The 12,533-nt window shown below is 40.7% G+C and overlaps 1 protein-coding gene across 1 annotated transcript in view; it reads right to left on the bottom strand.

The window, feature by feature from the left end:
* Positions 1 to 11,906, bottom strand: part of rftn1a (raftlin, lipid raft linker 1a) — a 62,201-nt gene extending 50,295 nt beyond the window's left edge. The window contains exon 1 of the mRNA XM_072447783.1: positions 11,687 to 11,906. The gene's annotated coding sequence lies outside the window, so the exon portion shown is untranslated. The remainder of the gene's footprint in view (positions 1 to 11,686) is intronic.
* Between the last annotated feature and the right edge of the window lie 627 nt (positions 11,907 to 12,533).

Here is a 12,533-nt window from a genome sequence, read left to right as displayed (position 1 = left end):
ACTGTCTGGAACCGCATCAGTGAAGCTCTGTATACTCGTCCTCCTCCTCGGGGTCTCAACCTGACTGCAGTTTGTTGTCATATCCTACTTGAGTGGGCAAATGCACACATTTGACAGCGTCTGGGGGAGGTGTTCTCTTCGTGGATGAATCCCAGTTTTTACTGTTCAGTCATACAGTGTGTGTAGTCATGTGGGTGAGCGGTTTGCTGACGCATATGTTCTGGATCAAGTGGTCCAAGGTGGCGGGGGGCTTTGGTATGGGTGATTTTATGGACAATGAACACAGCTGTGTATTTTACTGATGGTATTGAGATACCTTGAGGAGATCCTGAGGACCATTGGAGTGCCGCTCATCCACAACCACCACCTCATGTTTTACCATGATAATGCACCACGCAAATCCTAGATGCTGAAAACATCACAGTTCTTGCATGGCCAATACACTCACTGGACATGTGGCCCATTGAGCATGTTTGGGAGGCCCTGGATCGGCGTAAATAATGGGGTGTTCCAGTTTCTTTCAATATCCAGCAACTTCACACAGCCACTGAAGAGGAGTTCCAACATTCCATAGGCAACAACCTGAACTCCAAGCACTGCGTGAGCTAGAATAAATGTAGTTGGCTGATTAACTATGACCACAAATGATATTACCAGTGTAATAACACAAATGTACTGTGCTTTTGTAGCACATTTAGTAATGTCATGCACTGACAGCTACATTAGGTTTCTTCTGCAGCCTTGTCGGAACTAAAATGTCACCATTATTCAACTTAATATATTGCGCAAATAACCTCCATGGACCTCAAGCATCAATCTCCAAAAAATATTATGCTGCCCTAAATTCTCTTTACAGCATATTTTTCAATTATGATTTATTGGATAAGGACAGATTCCTTTACACCATGAGTATTTTTCCCTGACACTATCAGAGCCCTGTCAGATGGATCGGAGGATTTCACTTCAAATAATAATATATTCTCACAAAAAGGTGGGGCTGGTTTAATGTTTTCAATGTTAGTGAGACTTACCTGGTTTATGACCCTGCAACAGAACAATGGCTTTTCCACTGCCCGTCATGCTGCATAAAAGGTGCACCATGTAACTTTTCTGGTGAAGGGACCTGTTTGTCTCCATGGAGATGGACAAGTTTAATGCTATACTAAAGCAATAACATCTCCATGGAGACAAGTGGGGTACCCTTCTTCAGAAAGGCTTCAAAGGGCCTTTTGTTCAATTAATTTGAATCTTAAAAGCTAAAATACAATGTCTTAGGACAAATGTTTTGGTAATTTTACCAATTATACAAAAGGAATAAACTATGAGTGAGACATTGTCTGTTCTCCATTTCCATTTCCCACACAATTACAAACTCTAATATGAGCAGGAGTGCGTCAGCCATTACCTGCTTGGCGAGCTGTGATACGTAGGTGCATCTCCTAATCAAGTCAGAATGATTGGGAGCGACATGTTTGATCAAAATGAATTAAAGCAGAAATGGAACCGATTTCCTGCCCTGTCAAGCAGAGACATGACATGATGGCATGGGAAGGTAACTACTTTGTGGAAATATCTCATTTATATCTTGACCTGCATAGACTGCTATTTTAAGATGTTTGAAATGTCAGAAGTGTGCTCGCTTACTCGCTCAAGGGAATGTAAACTGAAAAATGCACATTCCCATGCTAAAGTTAAGGGATGTTACAATCAAAGTGATATTGTAGGAACAACAATGTTATATTTACTGTAACTGTACAAAATATGATTTGGCAAGCTCATTTGGATGAATGTGATATGGCAAAAAGAAATAAGTGATTATGCTTTCTTTTGAAAAACAAAATACAAATTGCTTTTACTATAAATTTCATGAACAAGTCTTTTAATCAGTGCCCAATTTCTTTCATAAAGTCTGAACTCTGCTCTACACTCTAAATGAATCACCTTTTGGACAAACATCACCTTTTGGACAAACATCACAAACATCTTTTTTAAACCACAACAACAAAAGAAAAAAAAATGCAAAAGAAAATCAGCTTAAGAGATCTCCATATTTACTAAAGAATCCATTAGTGCAGTGTGAATATTGCTCGGTCAATTTGAGGGGTTGGTTAGAGGGGGTGATTAGTGTGAAAGATCTGACTGACTGCTATGAAATGCAAAAACAAAGGGACAGCCCGAGTGTCATCAAGCTAATCTGATGTGACTGTTACCTCCCCGAAACCATTTCCTTGGTTCCACTTAATCTCCTCATCTTCTGGTGGCGTGAGGTGCAGATGTGCGCCTCCTGCAGTGTGCACCTCCACCCCCAGGCAGACCTATATTTGTCTCTGCACATGTGTTTGGGGCATGGAAACTCCGGTCAGGCCAAAACGCATGGACATTAACTCCGCAAACGACCCTCACGATCCACATCAAGCAGAAAGACGGCATGTGCGTGCTGGGGACGCTCTAATTGGCCGGCGCGTGGAATTCCAAAAGGTCACAAAGTTTGCAAAGAAGTCGAATGTTGGATCTCATCTGTCTTCAAGCGCTGTCAATTTGAATATGCCACGGAACAAGCAATTAAGAGTCATTAAAGCTTCAAAACAACATTCTCTTTGTAATGAGGGCAGTGACTGAATAGACGATGTGAGAGACGCACACCTCGACTGTCAATGGGTGCAAATATTCCATTCACCGTGCGTTTGGGCCTCTTGACCTGCTATTTTTGCCGGTGAATGGGCAAATAATTATTCATGAACTATTTGCAAACTCAATCTTCTTGTCAGGTTTTGGCGGTCACCTTTTAGCCACACTTTTGTATCTGCTTGCCATTCTTGATTTGGGCACCTCACTTTGCCTCTGCTACCCAAAGCTCTGATTAACCCTGTAGATAAATTAATTATGCACAAAGTATTTTCTGCCCTCCCGATGGAACTCATCACAAAAGCTAATATAAATGTGTTATTTATCAAAAGGCATACGAAAAGTCAGTATGAAAGATCGTGACAAGCACTGAGGACTGAGCATGTCTGCTTTGACATACTTTCACATTTAAACTGCTGTGATTGATTGTCTGAGGTGCTTTATTAGATAAAGGTTAAATGTCATTGTGAGCGAACTAAATTTGATTATACAATTTCATAATGACCTAAATCTGGCTAAAATGACCAAATCATAAATTACGTGACAAGTGAAAGCAGGGACAAATTGCATAAACCCGCATTTTCTTATTCCTGAAATGGGGTTAACTGTCTTAATGGTTTTTGTATTGTTACAAAGCATCACCAGACTACAGTGACAACTGTGCTGGGCTAATTAATCCCATCTACTCACTCTTAACTGAAAAAGCTAAAAAGCCAGTCACACCACAAAAGCTTACGGCAAGTTACTGTAAAAAAACACTTGCAAGGTAAATATCAAAGTGGGATTTAAAAGACTTCATAGATGAATATTTTATTACTATACTTCTACACAGTGTCTTCTATGGATAAAATGTCAGTTGTCATCTTACAAATTTTCCACGCTGAAGCGTTAGAGAGAACTTTCCATTTCTGAAGCAGATACTGTATCATCACTTCTAATATTTGGTGTCAATCCACTTTAAGTAATGAGCTCCTTCTGGCGTCTATACTTTGGTGCATATCCATCTATAGCCCTGTGTGTGTGGGCACTGGGAGGCTTCGGCGACAGAAGCGCTCCCCTGTTGAGCCTGTTGAGTTCTATAAAGCATTAGAATGTCTCCAGCCAGACAGCCTGCCGGCCAATTGGTGCTGAGGTTATTACTGAGTTGAACTGTGCACATCTCTCCAACAGTTTCCCTTCAAGCTAAAAAGACCAATGAGGATACGATGCATTGCCGGACTCATCTCAGGGAACATCAGAAATGGTAAGTCAAAAGGATGAAAACGCACTCCATATTCCAGGATTTAAAAGATAATTAGCTATACTTTTTTAACTTTATAAATGGAAAACTTAGAACAAAGTAAGCATACATTTTCAAGACATCTCACCATCTCCTCTTCTCTCTTTGATCTTCTAAAATAACCATCAAAGCAGAGCAAGTCTTTAGTCTACGATACTCTTCAATTCTTTTTCTACAAACTCTCATAGCAGCTCACCCAGGGTACAAGGTGCAAAATGATTTTATAAATTTACATTTATAAACCTTGTGAGATTTTGTCACAGCTCCAAGTACTGAATAGGGCTACAGAATATATTGCAAAATATTAAATATAGCATTTCGTGTTGAAGGAATTTCAAATAGCAAGGCTGCAGTAATTTAGGTAATGATAGTAATTTGCTCACAACAAAATATCCTGTGTTTTCATGGAGAAAAAATGCTCAAGTTATACGGTAAACATGTTCTGAAATGCATGATTCTTATTAGTTTAGTGGTTAAGATTTCAGTTTTTTCTCAAATGTAAATGCTCATTAAGTGTTTAAAATGTGCACTGAAATTAATTTTAAAAAACTGAAATAATTAATAATAAAAATCACAATTATATGTATTTTCCAAAATTCAAATTAAGCGTTTAAGATACGACAGAGAATTTTTTTTTTCTTTTACAATATAATAAAAAAAAATGTTCTGAGACAATCCAGCATATAACTGCAGGGTGTAAGATGCTGGCAGGGAAAGCATACATGGAGCAGCTGGCATAGTGTCCAGGGACATCTGTGCGGAGTATGAACTGGAAACCCCAGGGTCAAAATGGGAAACGCCTCCACCTTGTTGGTTTGCCATTAGCATTCTGTCAGTCTGTATCTGTATCTGTAAGTCCCACAGGTTCTTGGTCCTTCTCTACCACCTTCGGGGGCGTTTCCTACTTGGAACTTGGGGTTTCCAGTCAATACTCAACACAGACGTTCATCTACAGACACTTGGTTTGGGCGTTCCATGTTCACATGCTTTTCCTTCAAGTATAACAAATGTTGTTTTAATGGAAGCTAATGGCACAACAAACAAAAGGGCCAGCTACTGAATCCACTGTTAAGGTACACAACATTGATTGACTGAATTTGGAAATGAAACTCAGTCACAATTTCTACTTCACATTATAATAATACTGCATTTCTTTTATTGGGCAGCCTTCTGAATGCACAATGCTTTTTGCCATCCCAGAAATCCAGCACTATTCAAAATCACTGGCCCACTGTTTTGCTTGTGACAGTTGCTTTTATTGCTAAATAAAATGTGATTGGTTTCGGTCATGAGTAGCCTGCAGCCGCTCAGTTTGATCCTCATCATAATTCTTACTGTCTGTGCGGTTAAAAGAAAAGCCCAGCTAACAAATGCACGGCGAGTTAGAAATTTGACTTGTGTAATCCCTTACAACAGCAAATCAAAAACTAAGATTGTAGCAGCACTAAATTAGACACAAGGACTATTTTGATACTGGGTAATTTACCATTGGCTTCAAACTGAATCCCAGACATTGATCTCTATATGTGCCCACGTGTGATTCAGTTTGTCCCCAGTACAACACAATCTTAAAGTATTGTTTCTGTAGTGCTCTAAATTTAAATAAATGTTGACTAGATTCAAGTGGCTTTGAATAACCTTGAGATTAGATTTGCCAATAAAACAAGCATTTATTGTGTGCAACAAGACAGAATAGTCAAAATATACTCAAATGAAGATAACTACTACTTAATTCAAGCCTTAATGAACATAAACATTTTTTGCAGTGCATGTCTTTTTAAACAGTGAGTTCAAATGAAAATATATATATTTGTTATATTTGATATCATATAACTATTGTAAATAGCATAAACACCAATATTTGCAATGTAGAACAAAGCAATAGTTTAGTTTCATTTAGCTAAGTGTATTTATTTGTTTGAATGCGACTGCATCTATTAAATGAGCAGCTAGTGCTGTAAATACACCAGATTTAGCTCAAAGCTAGTTTCCACCCGTAGTCCCGTGGGGCAAGAGGTAAAAGCAGATACCACACAAAGTACAGAACATGCAGTATACAATCACATAAAAGGTACATGTACCCAATACTAAAAAGCTTTTAGTGAAAGGGCCTTTGATTGTGCTCACTATTAGAACACACACACACACTCCCTCTCAAACTAAGAGGATAGAATATATCGAATTTCATGGTCACATATTTGATAACTAATAATCCATTCTTTAGATTATATCTAAAATGAAACAAAGTGCTGCTGTCTCTGGCCATCATAGGCAGTGTGTTCCAGCTCATGCCACTTACTGTAAGTAGTGTTATATTCTTAAGACATTATCTGTTTATTATCATTCCACTTTTGTTTCTAATCTGTGTTTCTGTGCCTAATCTGTGTTGCAACACTGGAATTTCCCCATTGAGGGACAAATAAAGGTTCTCTTATCTTGTGCCACTCTTCACAGAGCACACATGTGAAAAGACAAGTTTCTGATCAAGTATCTTGATTGATCTTTGGTAAAGATTAATTTAACAAAGGAAATCTCTTTTTTAAAAGCCACAGCAAAAGTAATATGCATTTCTACATTGACTTGGGTGCATTAACGGTGGCCAGCACTCTCACAGCAAGAAGGTCTTTCTGTGTGGAGTTTGCATGTTTCTCCCATGTGTGGGTGGGTTTCCCCCATTATCACGATGTGAACCTGCAGATTAAAGCCATGGGCTCATTTCCATCCATTGTCCTGCATTCACTCCCAAACACACTCATGTATGCACCAGTGTACATGGACACTGCAGGCAAGGTGGGTGAAATGTCTTGCCCAAGGACACAACATTATGCACTACCGCCCCACTATCATCATCATCATCATCATCAACTCAAACCATGAATAGGTCAAATCTTACAGTTAAAGGAATAATGGAGTTTTTTTTGGCGCCAAATCTTTGTCTCATTTCCTTGTGGCGTGGACAGCTGAGTAGTTCATTCACATGTCAATCATAGGACACATCTACTGCTCACCTGCAGCCTCGTTGGCTCGGCCCCAGGAAAGCAGCACGTTTTCCTGGCTGCGCATGTGTGGTTGATATGCCGGTCTGTGGATCTATTATGATATAGTTCCCTCAGTGTACAGGACAAAATTAAGACAGAGAAAGACAGTGCGTGCTGGCTCAGAAGAGACGAAAATCTACGGGGACGAGAGATGCGATGTGATCCGTCGCGCTAATAAACAAACGCACGTGTAGCAACGAGGCTTTTATGTGCTTCCGCACGGGGGGAGTGCACGTGCGCACTTCTGTTTGAGTTCTCAAATCGGCGAAAAATCCTCCATTATTCCTTTAAGGTCCTGACCAAACTGAGCTCGCATCTGAAGATGTGTCCCCACTGCTCATGACAGGTTTCCATAGTGGCATTGAAGAGAGCAGGGGACAAATCACCCTACGGGAACAATAAAGTGTACGTTTATCTTAACCTTATCAATACAATAGTACAAAAAATACAGAAATTTAAATGGTTGACAGTTCTTTTCCAGTTCTTACATAACACAAGAGAATAGTGACTTTTACTTGAGTTGATATGGGTTTTAAAATGTATATTAACAGCCACAATAAGAAGGACAAATAACATCTGACCATAAGAGGACACTATATTAAGTCAAAAGTGGATATTGTAGCAGCACTAAATCAGGCAAAAGGCCTTTTTCTGACTTATTAGACACGTTAACTTTATAGACTTTCTTACAGACTATGAGACGGACAGAAAAGTCCCTGACAGCATAAAACAAAAAAGGCAGTGGTACAGGCGGCGGAAAGAACGACACATAAAAGGAGTGGAAGGAAAGAATGATGTGAGTGAGAAGATAGACGGGAGCAGCGGAGGGCGCCTCATTAGACAATCTCTTGTAACAGAGACTTTTGGAATGACAGGATTTGAGCTGGAGCGTAATCCATGAACGCTGTGCCAGGGCGGTGCTGAAAGCTGTACCCCGTGCTGCAGCGGGGAGATACAGGTAACCCTCACCTCTGGAGCTTTCTGAATACCAAGGAGAACAAAAGACTGCGCTGATCTTCCGTACAATTCAATATATGCCATTTATCTATTCAAAAATGGAAAAGAAGCCGACGATGTGCAATTGCTTGAGTGACTTTTAGCCACAAATTGTACTCGATAGCTGGATATATAGGGTGACAATGGGATTATTAACTAATGATTTACCTTTCTGAAATTTACCAAAAAAAATATTAAAACCGCTAAGATTGATACAACAACACGCTTTTCGGGCTGTACTCAAAATATCAATACTGCAATATATCGTCACAGACTTCTTGGCAATATGCGTATTAATACTGAAATACTTCTAAAACAGTAATTCTTTATAAATTGCCTTGTTATAAATGTATTAACTTGCTGACTACTGCCTTAAGGCTGAATCTTCCGGGCTGGAAAGGTTACATATTCATAGGACAACTGTATTCCGACATTAAGGGCATTGTGAACATTGTTATTCTACATGATCAAAACATAATTTTAGTAAACTTCTAACACCAGTTTTAAAGGATCCATATATCAAGAACCTTGTATTTGGATGGGCATTGTATCGTGAGGTAGCAATACCCAGCCCTAACAGATACTATAACACCAAATGAAGTACCATGAGAAATTATCAGTGATATTAGCAAAGAAATTGCCCTGAGAATTCCCACAGAGCTCTTTCAATCATTAATACAGCTTTAGTGTCACAGGAAGGTTTTAAAACGATGAGATTACTGACAAGATTACTAGATCACGGCAGATTACTTTATAATGAAATACACTCCCTGTCCAAAAGAAAAAAAGTCACCACAAAAAAAAAGGGTCACACGCTCTAATATTTGGTATGACTGCCTTTAAGCTTCTACAATATTAACACCTTTATTTCCATCCAGTGCATTATTGTTCACAGTTGATCTTGTATTGATGATGGAGAGAGTGACCACTGCACAAAGCCTTCTCCAGCTCGTCCCAAACACTCTCACTGGGGCTCAGATCTGAAGTACATTAGTTTCTGCTTCTCCTTAGATGTTTTCCCTGCTTGATGTTAAATGATTTGACCATTCTCAAAACACACTTTTCCATGACCACAGGATTTGTCTTTCCACATGCTTGTTTCAGAAATGAGAAGCCTCTCACTGCATTAGTTGAGTTTAAGTCCTGTGTGACAGCTGAAAGATCAACAGGAGGAGAGGACCTGCAGTGTTCACTTACTTCCAAGTGGCACCTTCTTTTGGACAGACAGTGCATGTAAACAGTTTGTTTTGTTTTTAATATAATAAGTCTACAGGAGTGGAGGGTACACGGGTGATCACAAATCTCAATAGATTACAGTCTCTTAAATCACAAGGAGACTAATGCATTTCAGTCCTTGAACTCCATGATTTATCAGTGAAGGTTGTGATTCTGTGATGGATTACTTTTACCAAACTAATCCCTGCCCATTTTAAATGTAGGTGCAGTTTTAATGTGGCACTTTAGGGACTAAGTAACCTTCAGAATGAGCACTTTCAAATGTTCCTTTGAGCTGTGATTTAGGAAGGTTTTGTAGCTCCTTGATAAATTTCAAGCAAAACAGAACTGATGCCAGTCTCAAATTTGTATAATTTAAGCCAAAATTGGACTAGTTTCTTTAGACTGCTTTGCGCAAATTTCATACGGTATAATTGGCTCTCTCAAGTCAAACATCTTTTTTTCCACTTCAAAAAAAAACATTGACAGAAGAAGCAAAAGAAAAGAAGCATTTGCTGTCTTACATCTACATATACAAGTACATTGTATTACACTCCCCTGTCATGTTTTTCAATGTTTTTTGAAAAGGATGAGTGGGGGTTTATTTTGGACAGCAACAGACAATCCAGTTCATCAGCCTCTCACATGCTTCTATTAAACGCTACTAAGAAAAACACTACCTTAAGCTACTCTTTTTTTCCTCCAAATGCTTCCCTCAGTCTGATGAATGGATGTTGGTTTGATACTGCACAGTATCATGTCTATAATTAGACATATTATAACTAAGTACTATATGGATATAGGTAAAATTCTTGAACTGTTCACTTAATTACACATTTACATATCCAGCTAAAAGGTGAGGAGGTTCAAGTAATTAGTGCAACCCTCTGGACATCATTATTCAGAAACTCTCCTCCTATAAGTACACTTTTGTGACTTTGCCTTTTGCAGTAGCTCTTCCTCCTACGAAGTGCCAGGGATAACAGATTGACACGGGTCCGGGGTTTTAAGTGAGCAGTTACCACAGAGGCATAGATTTTTAGCACTATCCACACCTCAAACTGCTATAAAACACCAGAGAATACGAGCTGGTATTGCCTTGGCGGACTGTGATGCACTGAACTGATTTCGACCGGGCAAATAAAAGTGTCACTGCTGACTTACCGTCTTATTCACCATCGGCGTCTGCTGCTGTTGTTTTTACAGACATTTCCACAGTGTTTGTGTATGTATTTTAACAGCAGACAAGGTGAGCTAATAAAAGTGCTGCGCTTGCTAATGTCTTGTATAATCTTTATGCACATGAGCGCATTTGAAAATTAGAGGTGACAGACTGATTCATGTGGAGTGGTGTGGCCTCCCCTGTCTTTATGTTCTTCTGATGATGGAGGGATGCAAGGGGGAAAGGGAAAAAAAAATGAAGAAAGGGGGCACATTAGACAGACAGATACAGCTTACATAAGCATATCAGACGCCTTGAGGGAGGGCCCAAATTTCCCCGAGCAACAAAGTAGTCACCTCAAATAGTGTTTTAATGAGCCCGCTGGGTTGGGATAAAAACAAATTATGACAGTGATGAATGAGTCTGTCGAGGAGTCTACTTTGTGCAGTTATAGGGAACAAAAGGGCCCCGGCATTAATTCACTCAAGTGGCTTTCCTAGATCCATCACTGGAAACCCTATTTGGAGCAAGTGTAAGTAATGATTTACATGATATTAGCTACTGTTCCCCCAGCTGCCGTGATAAACCGGTTGCCACTCAACTCTAATGAGCACTCCTTTTTTTTCTGTTTCTTTTTTCCCTACATGCTTCCAATGTGACTAATTGACTCCTTTTTACATATTTTGTGAGTGCAGCCTACCTTGAAATTACATGTTACTGGTTCTCTCTGCGCGCCGGCGAGTTCAGCCCGCGAGCCCCCTGTAAAGAGCGGCGCGCGCGCGGACACGTGGTTGGCTGGCGCTGCCCGTTAACGGTGGCAGTTTAGTGAACGGGAAATGATACATGACGGGATCGATGCGCGCGCGGAAAATCGGTCTCTCTGCCGCACAGACGCACACAAACACACACACAAACACACACACACAAACACACACACAAACACACACACAAACAGATGAGTGCGTCTAATCCATCTGAAACCAGGCGCGCGCCCCTCTCTCCCGGTCCTTTCCATCTGCGCCCGGCACATTTACTCCGTCACGCACATCTTGAGTTCACTTCAACCTGTGACAGCAGCAGCAGCGGCGGCGGCGGGGTTTATCCATGTTGTGCTCGGCCGCGAATTGAAATGGCACACGTCGTCACACAAATCAAATCGGCGGCGTGAATAAATAACGTGTTCTGTCACCTCGCGCGCGCGCTCTCCGCAAAAGCACGTTTCCATCCGTCATTCCACATCGTCCCCCAAAACATTGCGATGTACGGACTTTAAAAAGTTGTTGTTGACCACTTGTTTAGCAAAAAAAATATGAATAAATAAACAATACAATGCGGCGTCTGTTAAAGGTAAAGCAATAAGTTGTTACTCACCGATAGATGGGCAGCAGTCTCAGTGAAGGTTTACGCAGAAGTGAATCACGGACGACGCGCGGGGTTGTCAGTCTTCTCGCGGGGCGTTTGACGAAAACTGCAGAGGAAAACAAGTGGTCTCAGTGAGAATGCTGCTGCGCGACTGGTCCATTTAGGCAGCGTAAGTCCGCTCCCTGTCAGCTCGGATCGGCAGCAGTGAGAGACAGGGAGGCGAGGGGAGACCATACGCGCGCGCGCTCTCTCTCTCTCCGCCCTGGTCCAATCACTCTGCGCTCGTGGGCTGGCCCCAAAGACGCGCGCGCTCTTGTCCGCTGCGCACTGTTGCTTGGCGTTAACGCTGATGGCCGGACACATCGTGGATAGAAGCATTAGAAATGGACCACATGAGGACTAACGCTGGACTTCCATGATGTCTGAAGTGAAGCAGGAGTAAAAAAGGCTTAACAATGTGCGCCAGGATTATATCAAGTCTTTGACTGAATAAAAAAGAACCAAAGTCTGGTTTTCTTTCGAATTCCACATGAGCCTCACATTAGCAATTGTGCAGCTTTTCTGCTGGTCATTCTTTGCTATTCTTACCATGAGCCTTGGGTAGAACACGTTCTATTGTCCACAAGGGAGGCATGATGTAAACATTCACTGATTATCTAAGTCACTCCATTCCCTCAGCAGTGGTCACTTAGACCCACTCATTTACCACGTGTTTGGAGCGGTCAAGAGACTCTCCACTTCACTGAGGTGGTTCACCTGAGGATCTCTCCGCCTCTAAAAAGTAACAAAAAAGTGATTAAAACCAAATTAAAGAAATTATCCAAACAAAATCAAAATCACTTTATGTAACTTTCTG

Source organism: Eucyclogobius newberryi, unplaced genomic scaffold (genome assembly GCF_026437365.1).
Source record: "Eucyclogobius newberryi isolate DKJ021-1_F unplaced genomic scaffold, fEucNew1.0.hap1 SCAF_16, whole genome shotgun sequence".
In the NCBI taxonomy this organism is placed as follows: Eukaryota; Metazoa; Chordata; class Actinopteri; order Gobiiformes; family Gobiidae; genus Eucyclogobius; species Eucyclogobius newberryi.
The sequence above is the reverse complement of the archived record's forward strand: the minus strand, read 5'-3'. Positions and strand labels throughout refer to the sequence as shown.